This window comes from Coturnix japonica, chromosome 3 (genome assembly GCF_001577835.2).
Source record: "Coturnix japonica isolate 7356 chromosome 3, Coturnix japonica 2.1, whole genome shotgun sequence".
Lineage (NCBI taxonomy): Eukaryota > Metazoa > Chordata > Aves > Galliformes > Phasianidae > Coturnix > Coturnix japonica.
The window spans coordinates 78,601,517-78,623,729 of NC_029518.1; the positions used below are offsets into that span (position 1 = coordinate 78,601,517).

General features: G+C 35.5%; 1 protein-coding gene across 8 annotated transcripts in view; it reads left to right on the forward strand.

The window, feature by feature from the left end:
- Positions 1-22,213, forward strand: part of KHDRBS2 (KH RNA binding domain containing, signal transduction associated 2) — a 330,168-nt gene that overhangs the window by 59,999 nt on the left and 247,956 nt on the right. The window contains exon 1 of one of the 8 annotated variants that reach the window (XR_004306591.1): positions 4,570-4,678. The exons of the other annotated variants lie outside the window; for them this stretch is intronic. The gene's annotated coding sequence lies outside the window, so the exon portion shown is untranslated. Of the gene's footprint in view, positions 1-4,569; positions 4,679-22,213 lie in introns of those variants that run through there. 8 annotated transcript variants of the gene reach the window in all.

Sequence of the window (22,213 nt, forward strand, 5' to 3'; positions counted from 1 at the left end):
AACCTCTGATGTTGCTGTTTGGCATAAAGAGTAAAGAGGAACTGTGGTCAGGGTATCTGTAGGAGAAAGACTCTCATTAATGACGAGAAAGTGATAGTCATGGCTGAGATGGGGAGGAAGATAAGACAAAGTTCAGTTCACAAAATAAATTACTGTATATGCAGTATGTTTCATTACCTGGGGAGTGAAGCAAATGAATATATAATAGATAGAAGATAGGAAAGAAGGTGAAGTGACTGAACTTTAAGACAAAGCAAAACAAACAATTAAAAAAACCCAACAAACAGTTCATTGCTGTATTAAAAGAATGGTCAGGAGTGAGCATGGGGAGCCAGTCTGAACTGGATTCCCTGGCAAGTAGTTACCTACTGATAGACGTCTGCTGCTAAACAAATTGTCATTTTCCTACAAATTTGATGTCATTTATTTATTCTGTTTCTGTCTGCGAAGGTTATTGAGGAATCATGATTATTACTTTTCTCTAGGCATGAATTTATGAATGATTTTTAAGTATGAAACAAACTGTAGACTATTTTGTGATAAAAATAGTTAAGGAAGGAGGAAAAAAAAAAAGAACTCTGAATAATTCCTTTGTTCTCTAGTATTTTCAAACACATACTTTTCTGTTTAGATCAGTTATCTGCTTGGTCTGGTTGTATATTTTCCTCATGTTAAATTCATCCAGGTGTGTGGTTTAAAATGGCATATGACTGAAGAAGCTTAGTACACCTAAATGTTTGTGATCACACTCACCAGTTCCTTGATACTGATTTCTCTTATTTAGCTACCAGTCATTTGTTTTTCTTTCATTTGTACGCAGTCCAATTACTTCATGGAAAACTTAGTTAAGGAGCTTATGCACCTTGATCTACAAATTTGTTTCTTCCTTCAATTTAGTAATTCAAGATCGTGTTTGAAACTGTAGTTATGTATGGCACATAATATGGAAGGTTTTGTTTGGAAGCTTGTCCAGTGAAAGTTTATTTGAAGTGATGTTGTTTTTTGGAGAAATACAGCCCCTTTTGTGCTTGGCTTCAGCTCAACTGGATTTTAGTGTCTAGGGGATGACTCACTTATTTTTACTGAAAGTGCAGACAAAGGGATAATTCAGAAAAAATACACAGTAAACACAGTAGTAAATCTGCATAAAGTGAAATTAATTAAATATAATTGATTAAATATAGATTTGTATATTTTGCTTCTTGTTCAGGAAGGAAAATACTGATATGGCCATCCAATGGATGGTCAAGAAAATTAAAAAAATTTGGAGGAAAATGGGACCTAGGCTGTCAGTTCAGTGAGTAGCCAGGGTTTCAAACACTGCTGTTATTGTTGTAATGAAGAGAGGTCCTTGTTGGTGTGTAAGGAAGCTTAGTCTGTCACTCAGTCCTGGGGATAGGAGGCAGAGCATATCTGTGTTTTTAGTGAAAATAAATGGAACTAAGTGGGTAACTACAAAATGGGGATGCTTAACCTGTGGTGTGTTGTTGTTTTTTTTCCTACAAGAAAAGCCTGTATATATGTGGTAGAAGGATGGTAGAATTTAGATGAATTCTAAACAAAATAAAAAAGTCATAATGCATGGCAAAAACTTACTAGTGTGGATAAAGTGTATTTCACTTAAGATGGTGCTATGAATAGTTGTTTAGCTGAAGATGCTTTCGCCCCATATGGTTCAGAGCTCTGCCAGCTCATGATGAAATAAACAGGCTAGCATACAACAGAATATCACTTTATTTTATCTTTATTTTTTATCACTTTATTTTTGTATTGATGGGATGTGGGAGAGGATTTGAGTTCCATTGAGTTCCAAAAAAAAAGGTGGTCATAATTTTGATTTTCATATTCAACATAATAGTCAATTACCAAGAGTAACGGAGAGGAAAAATTGCTTATATTCTATATTTAGTCTGAAATTTAATAGTATTTGATGCCTTCATTAAGTGTTTCATTTCTGAAACTTAATTTCACTGATTATACAGAAAATATTTTAGAAAATTACAATTTATAACCAAATAAAGAGTTTAGCTTCTTGAAAACAAAATGTTTGCTTCAAATCATTTCCATATGAGCTATCCAATTAATTATGAAGTAATTATGTAAAGTTAAGTCTTTTCTGAAGACTTGAGCAGAGAAGAGTAAAAACAGTGTCTTTGTTTTTATTTTTCTCAATGTCTTGCAGAAGATGGCATGAGTTGAGTGGTTCTACGACTCCTAAGTTTTCTTCTGAGAGTGATGTAATTCTGTTATTCAGTACAATTTTTCAGTATTCGACTGTATTAAAAAATCAAAATAACAATCTTCTGTGATGCATATAATCATAAAAGGCATTTGAAGAATTTGGAAGAATACTTCAGTTCTGCTTTCAGTAAAATACTTGGATAAAACGCCATGTGCACATTTTTCCTTTCCGTCTTGCTTATTTAGGACCTTTCATCCATCTGTCTGTTTTTATTTTTCTGTCAGAGATGAGAACTTCAGTATTTTTAGGACCTCTGTCAGTCTTGCAAATTTCTTCAGAGGACACAAAGTAGCTTGATTTAAATAGGTTCCCATTTTTGCTAGAGACATTTGTTTTCAGAACAGTGATGTTGATATCAGCCCCCACTACATTAGCTAACCTCTGTCAAGGAGAGAAATTTTGCTCAGCATCGATCCCCTTAGAAATTGCTTAGTAAAATTGTTCCTTGCTATTCTTGACCATGTCACAGAGTTTTACCTCTCTTTGTTTCAGTTAACTATCTGTGGCTATATAAATTTTTAGCAACAGTTAAAGCGGTAGTAATATTTTTGTGTGAGTTGTTTGTAATTTTTCCAATATTTGTTACTTAAGAACTTTTTTCCATCTATGATAATGTGGTCATTATTAAAAATATTAACAGGATTCATTTCCTTTATATCCAAATATATAATTCAGTCTCCAGGTTTTACTATTTTCTTACATACAATCATATAATCATAGAATAGCTTAGAAAGGGACCTTAAGCCCTGTTTAGTTCCAGTTCCCTCGTATAGGCAGGGCTGTCACCCAGCACATCAGTCTGCCCAGGGACTCTTCCAATGTGGCCTTGAACAACTCCAGGGATGGGGATATGTGTATCTTCTCTGAGCAACCTATTCCAGCCTCTGAGTACTGAGTTTCCTCCTAATATCTAATATAAGTTCCAAATGTTCTATCACTGAAAAAAAATTCTATTGCTATGCTCCTCAATAAAGTCTTTCCCCTGCTTTCTTATAGTCACCTCTTAAATACTGAAAAAAATCAGTGAGGTCTCCCCACAGTTTTCTTTACTACAGTCTTCTCCATTTCTGCCATGAATTAATCCTTATGGATGGAATGCAAATAATCTGTAGTTACTTAACGGTAGGAGCTGAGGTTCTGTAGATTGCTAAACTATCAAAACACTTGTTTATCAAAACCTGTTTAAAAAATAAATATGATTCATTACACCTTTTCCGTAAATTAAGTTTGAGTGTTGGCAGGAATTCAGACTGTGTTAAGAGACAGTTGTAATCATGAGCATAAGTTCACATTAATGATATGCAGACTGTGCCTTACTGATTTTATGAACAGATGTGCTTCGCTAAGAACTAAGAATATTTGGGGCTTTGTTTGCAACTAGAGCAGTATTGTTTCTTCATGTGCTATCCCTGCTATTTGTATTAATTGATGTTTTCAGTCTGACATCTCTCTTCAGTATTGTACTTGCAAATTCAGTGTTTTCAGTGGGTTCAGCTTTTGGAAATTGAGGAGAGTTCAGCAGATTTGTTGGTGATTTGTTATAGGAAATGGAATTTTATTTTCTCACTTCCAATCTTTGTTGCTGTCTAAGGACAAAAAAGCAAGCAGTAAAAATTAAGTATTGTCTTTAAATTCAATGAATCAGATCTAGTAAAGTTTTTTTTTTCTCGTTTTTTTTTTTTTTTTTTTTTTTTTTTTTTTTTTTTTTTTTTTTTTTTTTTTTCTTACATTCGCTTTTCAGATTGGAGCTATGGGTTTTTCAGCTCTGGAAGAAGGACAAAGCAAGCTATGATTTAGGACAAGATTTATCAAAGTACTATTGATCTCACTAGAGCCAAAACTAAGATAAATAGTGTGAATTGGTCAAAATGCTTACCTACTGTATTCAGTTATGGATGACTTTCTCATTTCTTCTTCTCTATGAGCCAGAACTATTCTCATCTCTAAGGGTGATATTTGAATTCAATTTTTAGCTATGTAAGTTGAGTTGTAAATATGCTTTCTAGTTCGCACTTAGATAAAGTCGTACATTCTGTTTAATGAAACAGGAAGTCATTCTCATGTTCTTTTATCCCATTATTAATGGCTATTAAATATGTAAGGAAGTATTAAAAGATTTTGAGCAACTGATGACAAAATACCAGAGAATTGCTGAGGTTGTCAGGGACCTCTGGGTCTGTCAGACCCAACCAGGAGCTGGGTGCCCGGGACCACACCCAGATAGCTTTTAAAGGTCACAAAGGAGGAGATTCCACAGCCTCTCTGGGCAACCTATGTTGCTGCTCTGTCACCTGCACAGTGCACAGGGGAAAAAAAAGTGAGTCTTATAATTTTGATAAAATAGGAGACTAAAGGGTGAAGTCTTATATGAGATTATTTCCATTCCGCTCACAGACTGGAAAAAGCAGGAAGTACCACAGTGTTTTTCAGAAACTGGTGAGTTTCTATGATGTGGACCTGAGAGTCAGAAGGAAAATGCTACAAACTAAGGCAAAGCTTACCTTATTGGCTTCCTGTTTTGTGTGTTATTGTTGCTATTTGCTTTTTCAGTAAATGCTGCAATTATCAGTGCTGGGTTTTTGTTTTCTGTACCAGGGGTTCCAATAGCTTGGATTTAGAACAAGTGAGGAATATAGCAAAGACGTTTTCCACCTACTGAGTTTATAACCCTGTTATCAACAAACACAGTGTTGCCTATTGCAACAAATAGGCAGTGCCACAGTAAATGCTATCACTAATAAATACTCTTTCTGTATGAAATGATGCTGTGTAGCATATATAGCATGATTACATGCCATTTGCTCACTAATAACTGGTTTCCAAGTTGATAGACCATCTAGTGTCTGACGACATATAATGTTTATTGTTGATGTCAACTCATCAATAGAAAAATGAGTCCTCTTCAGCCACTTATTTTTAACTATGGAAAATTGTTAGACTAGAACAATGCTTAATGAAATATCAAAAGAAAAATGTTACAAGATATAAAGAATCATTCAGTAATAATAATGAACCTGTTTCTTAGAATTTAACAGAATTTAGTTTAAAATGAGCTATTCCTCCCTTGTTTATTGGGAAACAAACTCGTCATCATACTCCAGTATATTTTTCCATAGGAGGCTCAATTCTTTTATAGAAACCTTTAATTTGATGTCTGCATATGAAGATATTAAAGGTGATTTGTAAATTCTGCAACATTTATCTCCAAAGTTGGCAATTTAAAAAAAAAAATCATTATTAAATGCAAGAATATCAAATCTTTTTTTTTTTTTTTTGCATCATACACCTTTACCATGTCAAATGTTTACTTTCATCACAAGTTGTTTGTAGTTTATACCACGTAACAGAGAAGTTAGAAAATTTCAAAGTAAAATTTAAGCCACTTTCTAGAAAACGTCAATACTGAAACTATTGACTGCTGTGTTGCACATTCCCGTTAAAGCAGCTAAATTATGTAGGATATAGTTATAAACTCCTGAAATTAGGGGGGTTCATTAAGTAACTGCTGACACTAAGATAATTCTAAAGACACGCATTGTCTCACTATAATTAGCTTAGAGCTGGTATGGATCACATTTAGTATTATTCCAGCCTCTGCAAGAGGAGATGATTTATTTCTTTCAGGCATAATTGTATTTTTTTTTAAAATTTTTTAATTTTTTTAAGATTGCAGAAATCATACTAGCAGAAAAAGGCAAGATGACTTTTAGAGCACTTAACATCATTTTGTTTGTAATAGCATTAGCAGGAATAGATGATGAGGAAAAAAGTGAAAAACAGTGCCTTCTGTTTTTCAGAAAATGTATCTTTTCTCTCCATTCTTTTTTTTTTTTTTTTTTTTTTTCCTTTTCTTTAAAGAGTCTGTAGAACAATGGGAATGAAAAATGTGTTATCCCATGGATATATGTGAAGAATAGCATAATAGGATGCAGGGAAGAGGAAGTCTCTACAAATCCTCTGGTAATTATGCCCTTAGCAGAAGGGGAAATTTCCACAGGTTTTTTTTGTTTTTTTTTTCCAGTTTGAGGGTTTTTTTTGTTTTGTTTTGTTTTGTTTTTTTGCCTTGGCTACTGGTACTATACCACACCATGTCTTTTGCAAAGACATGGTTTGGTAGTTATACTTAGGATCAGCCTCACAGTTCAGTTTCATTGACTCATTTGTCTGTTTTGCCTTTGGGGTTTACTGCATGGACGGAGAAAGGTGTGCATCAGTGCTTTATGATGCTGGATTTGTCTGCCTAGTGAGCAAGTTGATATCAGTCTAGAGTTGAAGTGCCAAGATTTTCTTTGTGGTCGATATGAGGGGTATGTAAGTTGGGAAAGGAATGATGATGGGGCAATCAACTTCTCCATTTGCAGCCAACACAAAGTAATTGGAAACAGAAAGCCAAACACAAAGCCAACAAAAATAATCTATCTTTAATAGGTCAGAGTTCAATAAGGGATGATTAGTGAAACAGCTGCAAATGCAGATTTCTGAAAAGGCAGAGTAGCTCAAGTCAACTGCAGTGCTTTTGTGCCTTCATTGTTGATAGTGAGTAGTTAGTGAAATTTGAGGTAGCTTAGGTAGCTTTAGTTGTTGCATTTTTAGAAGTACGCTTTATTCTGTCCAGGAAAATGTTACTAGAGATTCACTCTGTACAGAGACCCAGGATATGGTCTAAAGAAATTAAGAATAAAAGTTGCTTTTTTCTCCCTCTATCAAAAAGCAGTGTTCAGGGTAGGGAGGTGTGAACTAATGGAAGGGATTGCAGTATAAAAAGAGCTTGTTGTATGAGCAGCTGAAGAGACTTGGTTGCTTTCCTGTAACAGCTGGCAAGAGAAACTGCCAAACAAATCACTTTTTGTAGCATGTATTCAGTGTAGCGAAATAACAAGTCTATATTTAAATAAAATATGAGTTTTTACTTATATCTCTCGTGTATCAAGGGTATTGTAATCTCAAAATGCCTGTTTAGTCAGACTAGAAAATGAATACTAATAACATAAGGTATCTATACGTATGAGTTTTCTGCTGCAAATGAGATCATAAGAGATGAATTAACTGGTATCACAGAGCAAGATAGTTGCGTTCTAGGGAACGAGATTCAGAAGTCATTTCTGTGATAACAATCTGACTTTGAATTTATCACTGAGTAAGGTGATCTATCTTTAAAGCACCTTGGAAACTAGAAAAAATTCTGCAAATACCTTTCCCTTTCATGCTTGTCAGATTTCCCCTGGGACAAGTCTCTGAAATCCAGTCAGAGAGGGAAGGAAAGGGAGAGGAGGAAAGATGGACAGGGCGAGTGTAAGAAATGAATGGTGGTCTTAAAATCATTTATTCCACAAAAACAATGAAATTGTAAATAATTGAAAATAATTGAGATTGGAGTAAATGAAAGCCAGAAGGCACAAAAAATATTGATCACAGATGTAATGTCATCCCTGGTTGCATCAGATGCTAAAGGTTCATTTGTGCCAAGAAGCCAAAACTCTGCTCAAGGGGTGCAGGGGTAAATTTTCTGATTTACAAAGATTTATATCTGTGAATCTGAAGGATGCATGGGTTCACACTCACAAAAAAGAGGGTTTGACCCCCTTTTTGTATCTACAACTAAATTTCTAAATATAAAACAGATGGAAAATGTTTCCTTATTTTCTTATATTGTGGGAATGGTGCCCACAAAGTCTGTTACTGTGGGTGATGAGGTCCTTTAGAAATATTTCTGAGGAGAGCAGGGCTTTAATTTACTACTTGAAATGATCCCATCTGAATTATGCCCCCTCCATCCCTCCAAAAAACTGTATATCTACAAACTCTATGATATACATAGAGGCAGGTATCTTTTACTCAGTAAATCCAGAGCATTTGTATTAGTCATAGATGAGCTAGGTTAAAATGCTGATTCATCCCTGTGAGGCTAGAAGCTTACCTAATGAAGAAAGACTAAAATAAGCAGGGCAATTCATTTCATCCTGAATGTTCGTGTGTAAAAAAATTTCCTAAAAGCACCAGCTTGTCGTTTTTGGCTGGAAAGCTCTAAGGTTGGATGAAGTTGAATTACCTAAGGAAAGGGTAATTTCTGTACTCTTGAAAGTATCAGCCAAATATTGGACTGGATCAAAAGCATTGGAAGACACTGGCAAAGGCTTTCTGAATCAGTTGTTTTTTGAGAGATATTCTTTTGAAGGTGCTAGGTCTGTTTGCTTGTCACTTCTTACATCCTGAGAGCAGAGGTTTTACTCCCTTGTGTTTGCACAAGTTTTTAAGGCAATACATCATAGGTCCACATTTTTTTTTTTTTTTTTTTCCCCTGTGTTTTCGTAGAACAGAAAAAATCTCCAAAATTGTATTCATAGTATTTGGAATATGGGCACAAGTGGAGAACAAATTATACGAATGTGCCAAGATCAGAAGCTTATATTCAGTCACAGGGAATCTTGATGGGGGGTTATTTATACTCATGTGTTTTCACGGCATCTTCCCTTACAAGGCAGCCACCAAAATATATCCTGTACCTCAGGCTGTTGGATAGCATCATCAGCTGCAATATAAATATTTGATGCTTATCCATAAATCAACTAAGAAATTTATTTTGACTTGAAGCAATATTTTTTCAGCCATAGACTATACACAGTCTTAATCAACATGTAATTGAAGTAATTGATTTACCTCTTTTGGAAGAGTGGCTGTTCTTAAAGTCTGCCAGTTTTTAATTCATGCTAGCTGAAGAGACAAAATAGCCACATGACTTAGAATCCTCTCCACATCTCTTCAGAGGAGGCTGTGAGATTACCTCATCGCAGCCTTCCAGGACCAGGAGGCTAAACAGGAGGGCCAAATCTTTGAAAGAGTAGATAATGACAGGACAAGGGGAAATTGTTTTAAGTTGAAGGAGGGAAGATTTAGGTTGGATATTGGGGGAAGTTCTTTACTATGAGAGTGGTGAGGTGCTGGAGCAGCCTGCCCAGAGAGGTTATGGATGCCCTGTCCTTGGAGGTAGGATGACCAGGTTGGATGGGGCCCTAGGCAGCCTGGTCTAATATTAGATATGGAGGTTGGCAGCCCTGCCTGTGGCAGGCAGGTTGGAGCTTGATAATGCTTGAGGTTCCTTCCAACCCAGGCCATTCTATGATTCGTCACAAATAGCAGAGGGCATACTCGGGGACTGCTGCAAACTTCAGGGAAGCTATATTTATCACAGTCAGATGACTGACTTTAAACGTAGTAATTAAAAAAAGTTATATCAATAGGAAAACATTTCATTTAAAGAAAAAATGCTGCTTTCCGTTATACAGTAAAATAAAAATTTATTCAATTAATTTTAAACAAAATTGTGTACAGATTTAATTACAACAAACATTCTCAGAAAAATGCAGTACTCTTGTAGTGCTCTTTTTCTTTTCTTTCTGACATTGTGCTGTCCCTCTTCATTCTGTTTTCTTTTAATAAATGGGAAGTACTGATAATTACATACATTATAAATAATACCTATATTCTATAGAACTACAAAAGAATACAGTACTGTTGCCTTTAATTAAATTCTCATTAGTACAATGTGGTAAAAGATACTGAAAACCAAATACTTGTTACTTAAAGCAGGTGTGATTTTGAGTGCATTTTGTGGAGACTGTATATAAATGCTGCATAAATTACACTAACAGATCTTCATGAGAAAACCAGTTTAGTGTTGTCCTGAATCATTGCACAAATCTATATGGTCTTACAGGATAGGTTATTTTCTCTAAAGGAAATATGCTCTCAAGCATTTTTATTTTTTTTTTTGTAGAATCTAATGGTGTTACCCCTGAAAAGCTGAATTGTCAACAACTTCCCATATTGTCTTTAAAAAGTCCTATATTTGTCTTTTTCTTGTGAAAGGGAGAAAATAAAACAGTTTTGCTTTGAGAGGTTACATCCCTCATCTGGGATGATAGGGATTCACTGATGGAGCATAGAAGTTAGTTCAAGTGTTTAGCAATCATGGATTAGTTGTATTACAGCTGCTACAACCAGGCTTGAAATAGACTGAGAATGTTTTAGAGATCTTTCGTAATTCAAGTTATTGAGTTGTGCCACCAGCAGCATTCATATTTGGGCCCAGTTTGTTCTGGTTGTTGCCATTAACTTCATGTACAAGGAATAACTCTGTAATCTCTAGTCCTCATGTGGTGGTGAGTTAGATACTGCAGTTTCAGTGTGTTTGGTTTTTTGTTGTTGTTTTTAAATGTGCTAGCTTAAGCACTATCAGTGTAATGCTGCTGTGAGCATGTTTTACAAAGGCAGGTGAATGAACTACATGCACTAGGCAGCTTTGCAGTACTCTGAGAAATGAAAGAAGTGTTTTCACTAAGTCAGAGATTCTTTTGCCATATTCAGATGCACTATATTCATCACTGCACTTCTGTTTTTACAGGGATTGTTTGTGTCAGAGCTGTTTGTATTTCTATTAATATTTGGATATCTAGCCTTCAAAAACTTGTTTCATTTATCATGTCAGATTTGTAATATATAATGATTAGTATAAGGAATAGTAACCCTGTAGGCATCTATTTGTAAATGAAGACTACATTTATGTCATACAATGTAAGGTAAATTATGAGAAGTTTATTATAGCAAAGCTTAATTTTACTTTGACTAAATAAGATCTCTCTGGAAAAACATATTTAAGTCTGAAGTGACATTAAACTAGTCTAGTGACATTAACTAGTTCTTATGTATTATTATGACAGCTTGAGATTAAAAGCATAAAACCAATGTAGGATTTTAGATGGTGGCATTATAAAAGATTTGCATATATTTTGAAATTGTACATCCTTCCAATACTTGAAGGCATTCCAGAGAGCATATCAACAGGAGGAGGAATGGCTGTTTACAAGGTGGACAGTGATAGGACAAGGGGGAATTGTTTTAAAGTGAGACAGAGGAGGTTTTGGTTAGATATTAGGGTGGTGAAACACTGGCACAGGTTGCCCAGAGAGGTTTTGGATACCCCATCCCTGGAGGCATTCAAGGCCAGGCTGGATGTGGCTCTGGGCAGCCTGGTCTGGTAGTTGGCAAACCTGCACATATCAGAGGAGTTGAAACTGGATGATCATTGTGAGCCGTTCTATGATTTTATGATCCTATAGTTATTTTTATTGAAGATACTGGGATTACTGATTGAATTAACAAGTATAGTCATTTTTTCTTTTCCATATTAAGTCATTCACTTACAGAAAGGAAGGTAAAAAGAAAGAAAAAAAAAAACAAAAAACAACCTTAGAGTCTGCTGTGTTTGATAAATATCTGCACAATATGCTTTTCCAAAGTCATACACATTATGTTACTGTTTGAGCTTATCATCTGCATCTTTAGTAGTTAATTTCAGCCTGGAAAAAAATAGCTGTAGCAGCAAGGCCTTTATTCTTATACCTTGAATAACTTGAAATCTGTTGAGAAAATACAGTCTCTAGCATGAATAAGTAAATTAAAATTGATTTTTTTCTTCTATCAGCGTACCTTTTTCATTTTCTGAACAATTGTCTTCGTCATACTTTTAAAACTAGGAAAATAAAAAGAATATCCTGTATATTTCTGCTAGTACTGTAACTGTATTTTACAGATATGTCAGAAATATCAAATATTCTTTCAGGGTTTGAATGGTGAAAATATATAGGATCTGATTTGATATTGTACAACTTTACTTTTATTCACTTTAGCATTAGTTGGCCTCTGGTGTCTATTAATTACTGAAGAAATGAGCTTAAGATAAAGTTGGAGGTTTATCAGCCAGCACAATGGCTTATAATGAAAAACAGCAAGTGTAGAAGCAAGGAGATACTGTAATATTAACTGTCTCTTTTGGTCTTCAGGCAATTTTCAATTTAACTTTTTCTCTTGAGAGCATTATTACTCTGTCATGTATCTTCTAGGGAGAATGAGATACTTTGTTTTGGAGGGGTGCTACTCACTGACACATCGTAAATGTTTTTTTTTTTTATAACAGAAGGAACATTCACTGGAACTTGCAGAGAAACAGCAGTGATAGTTCTGCCAACTAACTTTTTAACTACCTATCATTCTTAACTAACTTTTCAGCTTGACTAAGTAGAGTATGGTGGTCTTAAGTGAGAAGTTAGTCTCTCATTCTAGTGAGAGAACAAAAAGGTGATCAGGAAATAAAAAATATATCATGGAAATTTTCTCTCCAGGGTACAGAAAGCCAGTGGTTATTTGGAAACTTATAGGATTTATTTTTTCAGAGTTTCGTTAGAAGATGTAGTAGATTATATGAGAATTGTTATTACTCTGTTATTCTGGCAGCCAGTATATTTATCAAGTTTTAAATGAAATTTCCAACGCAGGAAGTTTAAGGTCATCATTTGACATATATCTTTTGTTAATTTGAAAAACAGTGAAATGTGGTTGTTATTATATCCATTTGTAGCTGTGTGGAGCAATTTTAGTAGTCTTAGGAATAAATACATAGAAGATGATACACATTTTTCAGCTAGGTCTGACATTCAACTTCATGAATTAAAAAGACTCTATTAATCTTATAGTGATAAAGTTGCATACGTTGTACTTATCATTCTTGTAAGAGTGAGTTACTGCTTGTTAATGTTTTGAGGAAATGCATAGTAATTATTCTGCATGAATAAGTCAAGAAAGCAAATAAATAAAAATGGTTAACTTGCACAGAAGCTTTAATACTTTTTTTCCTAACTTTATATTAACACTTTACTAATAATAGCATGTGCAAGAGGTTAATGATATTTCTTAACTATATTAACTATATATAACTTATATTTCTTCAAAAGTGAGTAACAGGTAATTCTACTGCCCGGGTGCAATTTAAGGTAACTGTATATACTTTATGTGCAGTATAACCCGTGTAGTCTGCAGAGCAAAAAGCATATGAACACTGTGCAGCAAGGAAACAGAAACAGCATTTCCAACTAATTATTAGTACATATTTTCAATTGCTCAATATCACATTGTTTACTCCCTAGAATCAACAGTCAGTGTTTATAATGAGAACATGCAGGAGGACAAAACTAAGTAAAAATACTTTTTGCCTGTACATGATATTGGAATGGGAAATGCAGTATCTGTACTGCTGGGTCAGTACTTTCAACTGTGAACTTACTTTTACGCTTCTTGAGGCAACCTGAAGTCGTTGCTGCCAGACTACCATCCTGATAGGCAAATGATCTCTCATTTTTAATTTCAGTTAATTTTTAATAACATTAATATCTTTTTTACTAAAAGCAGTGGATTAGAATACCTAGTTTGTGCTCTCCATCCAAACTTATTCTGTACAAATGTATACACATCTATTGGAGATCATTTTACCTATGCCTGTAGATCTTGCTTACCATTCTCTTAACAAGGGAAAAAACATTCAAATCCTTACTGTTACTGATCAGTTGCATAAATTAATTTTCAGTGCAAGACAATTTCTCTTCTTCTCCTGTTCTTTGTACGTCTGCTTCTACTTTTTTCCTCTGAAGTTGCATTGAAATTGCATCCAACAAATTTTACTAGTGGGTGTTGGTTTTCAGTAAGTATTGGAAACAATCTTAAAACATTAACTGAAATTCTAGAGCCTTATTTTCCTCTGCTGATCAGTCTATCCAGGGTCAGAGCATCACAGACTAGGCTCTTGACTAAGTTTAAAGGAACAAAGAATGTTTAAATGGGGAGCTATGTGTTAAAAAATCTGTGAAATACATCCCTAGGTCTTAAAGAGCTTGGATTTAGGGTTATTTTTAAAGCTTCCTGTCCTTTTTCGAGGTTTCCCCTCTAAAACTACTGGTCATTCTGTTTCATTATGCAAACAGAAGAACAGTAATACAAAAACCACTCAGAAAGTAATGCCCCCTATTTTATTATGTTGACCTGTGACATTAGAAGCAGATGTTGGCGGTATGGCAGTAGAGATTGGACATTCATGCCAATATTCTATTACATTATCTTGCTGTGTGACAGATAGCAAGAGAGGGACACTGGAAAATGTCATCTAGCAAGGAAGTGCATATGAAGCAAAGGTGTGGAATTCCTCCATGTGAATTCCTCCATGAGGACAAAAATGGCACTCATTGATATTTGCTGAACATATATAGAGTCCAAACAGTAGATGTGAGCACAGTCAGGTGGTGGTGTGTTTCAGCAGTGGCAACAGTGACAGCAGGTCACTTCTGCTAGTGCAGATTTTTACAAGCATGGCATGCAGGCTCTTATTCATGGCTGGTGATAATGGTGGTGACCATGTTTAAAAATAATGTTCTGTAGATGAGAATTTGCTCTATCAAAACATGTTATATGCTCTTTGTGTCTGTTGTAGTTTCCATGGAAATAAATAAGAGGCATTACTTTTGGAGCAATATTTGTATTTTAATTCTATTCCCTTTAGTTGTTGTTGTTTTTCCTAAACTCTTAAAAGCATTGAAGCACCATAGTGGATTTTTCTCTTAGATGTGTGACAGGATATTCTGTCAAGCTGCATTCCATAAAAAGTAGACAAGATTTAAACCTTATGGATGATATGTAAGTAATCACAAGTATTTGCTCTTTTCCCTTTTAATTATTTCAAGCTAACTGGAAGCATACTTTGTGTGTTATAAAAGCAGACTTCCTAACCCCAATTTAATATTACTATACACTGTAAGTCAGAAGTCATCAATAGATGAAACAGAGTGTTTTTTAGAGCTGAAAACAGATCCACAAATTGAGAACTAACATGAGATCCAACAGTGCTGGCACTGTCATTTTTATGGTCGTTTTAGATCTATTTGAAGTCTTCATACAGGTTATGATTTTTCTGAGATCGTTTGTTTTCTTCCGTCTCTGGAGCATACCGTGGCTTCATTGTCTTTCCTGTTAAAACTGAGGTCTACTGTGCTGTGCTGGGTACTGTTTTGTGGTTGTGTTGTGGTTTTTTTTGTTTTTTGTTGTAAGGAGAAATATTTGGTGTAAGGGAGAAAAGAAGTCTTGTGGGCTGCTCTATGTTATGCTTGCTGTCACACTCCATGATCCCCACGGTCCTTCTCAGTCCAGTGTGGCTGCAAAAGCTCCTCCGATATTTCCCCCTCATTTGTTAGGTAAATCCAGAACTGGAAATTTAAAATCAGCATTCTTCTCTCCCAAGCTTTTTTGTTGTCTTTATATGGAGCCAGCTGTAAACATCTGACTTGCATGAATTTTCACATGAAGAATAAGCAGCAATAATTTCGCACGCATGAAATAGTTGCACCTCTGCATCCCCGTGGGAACAGGCATACATCTTCACTTGCCGCTGACTACTGCATGTGCCAGTTCTTTATCTAGTAAGAAATTAATTATGAGAACAATTTTTGAGACTATAAACAAGAGTTCAGTTGGAGCTGAAATTATATATTATGACAAATACATAATTAAAACATAATTAGTTACTTTTTATCATCTGTCTTCTGTCATGGGACATAGAAACCAAAGCAACAATCATTCTCTCTGGGACAGACTAGCTGAGAGTAAACCACTGCAAGTCTCTTTCATGCTGCAGATAGTTCTGTGCTTCTGATTAGCAGCCCTTTGTGCAGCTCAGCCTAATAGCTGTTTGCTGATGCTGCTGTTGGAAGGCAGCTGCTATAATTGTGACTGCTTTTTTTGGGGTTGTTAGGTGTCTATAGCTATGTGTCTTCTGGTTTTGTAGGTGTCTAAAGTGATCAATATATAGCATGCTATTGATTTCAAGGAGTTAATATCCTGCTTCCTCAGATACATTTGCAAATCTACAAGTTGCCTGTCTGTATCTGTTTGGAGGAGGTTGCACTTGCAAAATACACCTTTTTATAGCCGTGCCTTGCATGAAAAGTGCAAATTCATCTGCAGATGTAATCCCAGTGATTGTAAGGGTGCTGCTTTCCTCTTGGCTTCTTGTTGACTGTAAAGATTTACAGAAACTGGGCTATGTAGCAGATGTTTCCTTTATGCCTTCTGTATTCATTATAGAGCTCCACTGATGTTGTATTTGTTTTGTTCATCTTTTTGTTGGTTGAACATCACACACCTTTGTCCTCCCATCACATTCAGATAGAACAGCTTATCTTTGCATAATGCCTAACTCTTCTTCTGTATATTTTTTTCACGGCAGAGGATACCAATAATCGTCTGTATATGTTATTCAAGTCTATTTCTTGACTATATATGTAGCGTTTCTATGTATGTTCTGAGCACCTTCATTCAAGTATGCTTTCCCTGTCTGTGGAAATTTTTAAAATATATAGTTAAAAAAAAATGTTTTTAATTGGAATAAAAATGTACTGTAACAGAAAGTATAAAAGACTGTTTTGAATATCCTTATTGGTAGGGGCTAACACTAAAGGTTCTGCAAGTGAGTTCTCTTATGTAGTAGCTACACATAGTAAAATACAAAGAACTTCTGTATTGATGGATATAGGAGTGTGTATACTGATAGTCAAGCAATATAAATCTTTTTTTTTTTTTTTTTTTTCCCAGCTCAGCTCCAGTGTTGTATCACTATAGTATTTAATGCATCCTCTGCTAGGGAACTATATTTCTAATTTTCAGGAGCACTGATCTTACAGTTTTTTAGTGACCTCTTACTGGGTTTGCTGTTCTCACACCATTGAGAGGCTCCTGTCTTTTTTCTTTCTTACCAATTCCTCACATTCCTCATCTTTTTCTTCACACAGACGTTTGTCACCACTGAATTATTCAAAAGTCTGCCTCCCACTCACATACAAACTAAACTGAATAAATCAGGAAGTTAAGTATTCAATATCAGAATGTCATTTTGTTTGAAATGGTTCTCTTCAAAATTGGAGCACAGGGCTTATGAGGAGTAGCTGAGGGAGCTGGGATTGTTGAGTCTGGAGGAGGTTCAGGGGAGACCTTATTGCTCTCTACAACTACTGTAAGGGAGGTTGTGGTGAGGTGGGAGTTGACCTATCGCTAGTGATAGGACTAGAGGGAATGGACTCAAGTTGTCCAGGGGAGATTCAGGTTGGACATTAGGAAATAATTCTTCTCCAAGAGAGTGGTCAGGTACTGGAATGGGCTGCCCAGGGAGGTGGTGGAGTCACCGTTCCTGGAGGTGTTCAAGAAACATTTAGTTGTTAAACTAAGGGATGTGGTTTGGTCGGAAATATTGATGATATGAGGAGTGTTGGACTGGATGATCTTAGAGTTCTTTTCCAACAGTGATGATTCTATGAAATATGATGAAAAAAATTATATGTATGTAACTGTACAAATAATTAAATAAAATCTATATTTCCAGGTTTATTAGTGTCATGGTTTTACAGTTTTGTAATTTTGCTATCAGTATTCCACATAATAATAATAATAATAATAAGGGCTCTCTCAGAAATGAACTATCAAAAGCATTTTAAAATGCAACAGACATTCTTATATGAGTGCATTTGTATCTACATATATATTCAAGTAAATATTAACTTTTACTTTTGTATATAAGTGGATGCTATTCATTCATATAACATGAATGGTACTTTATTGCTAAATGTACGTCAATTCAAAAGAATCAAAAAAGCATAGAATGTATTGTGCAGGTGGAGTTGGTTATTGTAACATAGCATATTAGGCAAAGGAGGCATCAGATTTCTGTGTTGTCACTGTCCTCATAGTCTAGCACACAATTTAGTATTTGTTTTTCTGCAACCGCACTAAACCAGTTTCCAGTTAGGAAAGTGTGAATAAAAACTGTATTAACAGAAGGGGATTTTTAATAGGGAAGGACAGAAGAGGAAATTTACAACCAAAACTCTTGATAAGGGCCAGATTGGGTGGAGCTGTTTATATATACCCAGTTTTCCATTGTTTAATTTGTCTGGATATTTTTCTTGTTTTTCTTCTTTTCCCTTTAAGTCTATAATGATTTAAAAAGTGGTTTTGGGCAGACAAGCTGTGGTCAAAAAAAGTAAAAACAAACCTTTTCTTCTAACCTTAGAATGAATAGGAGAAAAAAAGCCTTTGAATTTGTGCATAAGATTTCAATATGATTTATTGCTCATTGGTTTGTTTCAGTTCTGGGAAAAGTAATCATTATATTGCTTTAATGGGAAGTAATTTGTGGGTTGAAGATTAGAACAATGGCATACTTCATTCAATCAAACCCTCTGGACTTATAAGCAATCAATACATCCAAGATCTCAAGCAGGGTTAGCAATGTCTTTTAAAGACTTATTGTTGCAGTAACAGCATATTTGTGGAGTTAATAAGGGTTCATATGCCGCTTCTGAACTGTGCCTGCAGTTTGCATTGATATCTCCTCAGGACGCACTCGGGTGGGTGTAGTCTATATACACACTGAAACTGAAACTGAGGTCAGCCAAAATTATGTTTCCGGCTCAGTGCTCCATAAAGATTTTGTGAGTTAAAAGGTTCCTGTCTTCCTAAGCAGAGCAAAAAATGGACTGTAGTGGATATTATAGTTGGTGGAGAGAAGCCATTTCCATGATTTCCTCATTCTCTGAGCAGTTTCATGGTCACACAGCTTGTGGTTCCTGCTTTCTAAGCCTGCAAAAAAATGATGCATTTTCTTCCACATGGTCTAATCTACAGAACAGTTACTACCCTTGCAATTGATATCTCTCTCTCTCTCTCTTTTTTTTTTTTAATATATTTGCATGCTTCTTGAAACCTCTTCTAGATTGACTTATTCTCTTCTTAATTATATCAAATACATTATATTATCCTTTTGAGATTTTAAGTTGCATGTGATATGCTCAACGCATATAATAAGAATAGCTTATTTTATTTTTAAACCTAGAAGGATTTGTTGACAAGTAGTCTGTCACATTCTGTGGAAATTATTCTTGTGCATAATGATTCCTTGTGGGTATAGGAGAATGAATGCAGATGCAAGACAGGTCTACAAAATGTCTAGGCCATCTGTATAAACTTCAGGTGTCTTTTCCACCGAGACTGTTCTTCTGTTCCATTTGAATTCCTCATGCCTTCATTACCTTTCTACACCGTTTTCTGTTTCAGCGGATATTGTAATTGAGAGAAACTAAATGAACCCCCCACTATCCTCATTTGTTTTTTAGGCAAGATAACCACTTAGAAAATTTTCAGTCCAATTTTGGTCAGTGAAGCATTTTACTGGTTCTGATTAGTCCCACAGAGTTGGAGCATCCTCATCTTGTCAGTTCAGAAGAGTCATTAAAGCCTGTGTAAGCTGTGATGATGCATGAGCTAGGGGTATGTAAATTCCCTTTTAGAGAATACATTCTTCATCCTGTCAACTTTTGGCTACCCGCTGTTAACTCCATAGGTAAACAAGGGTAGCTGATAGAGGGAAAAATACAGAAAGCAGATTGCTTTAAAGTAGCAGAGATGATCCTTATATGTTCATAATTAAGCTTATTTGAAAGACATTGCATTAAAAATATTTTTTGCATCATTTGAATAAAGTAACAATGCAGTGTAGCTTATGTTAAAACAAACAAACAGTAATAACAAATCTGAAACTTTCCCTGGATATGAAAAGAAAGAGCAGAGAAATTATCATAGCAATTAAGTCACCCTTTTAGTAAGACATTTTAAAACTGAAAGGATTCAAGAAATGTCTTTGTTTTGAGTCATTTTCGTTTGAGCTGCTGGAGCTTGGGATATATGAGGTTGTTCATCTGATCTGACAATGATCAGTGCAGTTACAAGGTTGATCTTCACATAAATTTGAGATGACCTTGAAGAATATTTCAACTGAACTGAATCAAGGTTTTGTTTTTTTTGGTTGATTGGTTGGCTTTGTTTCTGAAACTTGGAGTGATTTGAAACACCTTTTTTTTTTTTTTTTTCCCTGCTATATGCAAATTCAAGTATAACTCTTCATGAATATTTCAGTTCTCAAAAGACAACTTATCAACTTGGCAAGAGAGTAAAACTATGTAGTAGAATTCAGTACAGGATCCTACCAGAATTTGATTTAATGTAAAAGTATTTGACAATAATTAAACTTGAATGCAATTCACATTATAAGAAAGAGCCATCACATTTAAACTGATCAGTATTACCAATATGCAAAAATTAAGTTATTCTCAGTCCAAATCATTTTCCTAAAACAAATTATTTTGCAAATTCCTGCAATAGTGATACTGCTAGTGCAGAGGTATGCAATCAACACTTCCTTTGAGCATCATCCTGATGACAATGTGATGAAAGGTTTTGCCTGTCAGAGTTGTATCCTTTATGTTTAATACAGTGATAATAATAGTGATCGACAGTGTCTTTTTTCTTCTTTTCACTACAGATTTCTTCTCTTTTTACTCATCTCAGATTCCTAATAGCATTAAAACTTAATGAGCATTTTTTAAAAACATTTTGTTTATGTTCAGAAAAATACAGTATGTGATTCTGATGCTTATCACCCCCTTGCTGGTCTCTGAGGTTGTTTCATGTAAAGATAACTTCTGTGAAAATCATAAAGATTAGCATATGACAGTAAAAAAAAGGGGCAATATAAATATATAAAGTGTGCTTCACAGGGTTCTGCCTCTGCTTAAGTCTTCCAGTTAATACTCAGTGTTTCATTTCTTCTGTTTATCTCAATAATAATCTTGTCTGATTTTCAAAATAATGATCTTTTTTGATGTGTTTATCATAACTATTCTGTATTTCAGGTGCTCATTTTTCTAAAATGCATTTTAATGATGTGCATTCATAAAAAGCTTAATCCGCCACACTGTGAGTTCACATTGTTTTTGAAACAGAAACAGTTATAGTTCAGCATTGTGAAACAGACATTATTGTATCATTTTCTGAGAAAGAAATAAAGTATCTATCAGGAATTAATGAAAAAAAGTTTAGTAATCAGTCTTTTTATATGCTGTCAACTGACTGACAATAGATAGGAAGAAAGGAAAACAGGTATTTGGAAAACTTGAATTATAGAAGGAGTTAGGCAGGTCAATGTTCATTTATGTATTGTAGTTCGTACTGAGTTGATTTAATCTTTTCAGATTCCAGCAAAGCTTTTGATACTGTTTCTGTAGTATCCTCCTGAACAAAATGACCTCCATACAGCTAGACAGAAACATAATGCAATGGGTGAACAATTGGCTGACAGATCAGGCTCAAAGGCTTATATTAAACGGGGTGACATCAGTCTGGCTGCAGTTCTGAGCCAATTCTCTTTAATCATAGAATCACAGGGTTGGAAAGGACCTACAAGATCATCTAGTCCAACCGTCCTCCCTTTACCATACCTACAGAAAACCCCTAAACCATATCTCCTAGCTCCCTATCCAGACGCCTCTTGAACACTGTCAGGGATGGTGACTCCACCACCTGCTCATAGAATTTTCATTATTGCTTTCAATTCTGTTGTGTTTAATACCATAGCACTATTTTTCCTCATCAGAGCACAAATGTTTTCATTATGGCTTGAAGGTACAATGTGTAAGTCTGCAGACAGCACTAAACTGGTAATTGCTGTTGTCTCCCTCAACAGTAAAAAAGCCCTTCAGAGAAATCATGACAAATGGCAGCGCTGGGCAACCACATTAAGGTTAACAAAAGTGAGTACTGGATTCTGCACCTCGGAGGATGTGGACAGGGCTGTAGAGCAGCCCTGCAGAAAGAGATCTGGGGTTTTGGTTGATGGTGACTTGAATCTGAGCCAACAGTGTGCCCTGGCAGCCCAAAGGCCGACTGTATCCTGGGGTGCCTCAGGTGCAGCACTGCCACTGTGTGAGGGGAGTGGTCATCCCACTCTGCTCTGAACTGTGTGGCCTTAACTTGAGCACTGCATGCAGATTTGGAATGCCACAATATAAGGATATAGAGCTATTAGAGAGTATCTAAAGGATGACTACAAAAATGATGAAGAGTCTGGAGGGAAGGCATATGAGGAGTGGCTGAAGTCCCTTGGTTTATTCAGCCCAGAAATGATGAGGCTGAGGGAAGTCCTCATGGTGGCTGCAGCTCCAGGTGACAGGACCTGAGGGAGTGGTGTCAGGGAAGAGCCAGGCTGGAGAC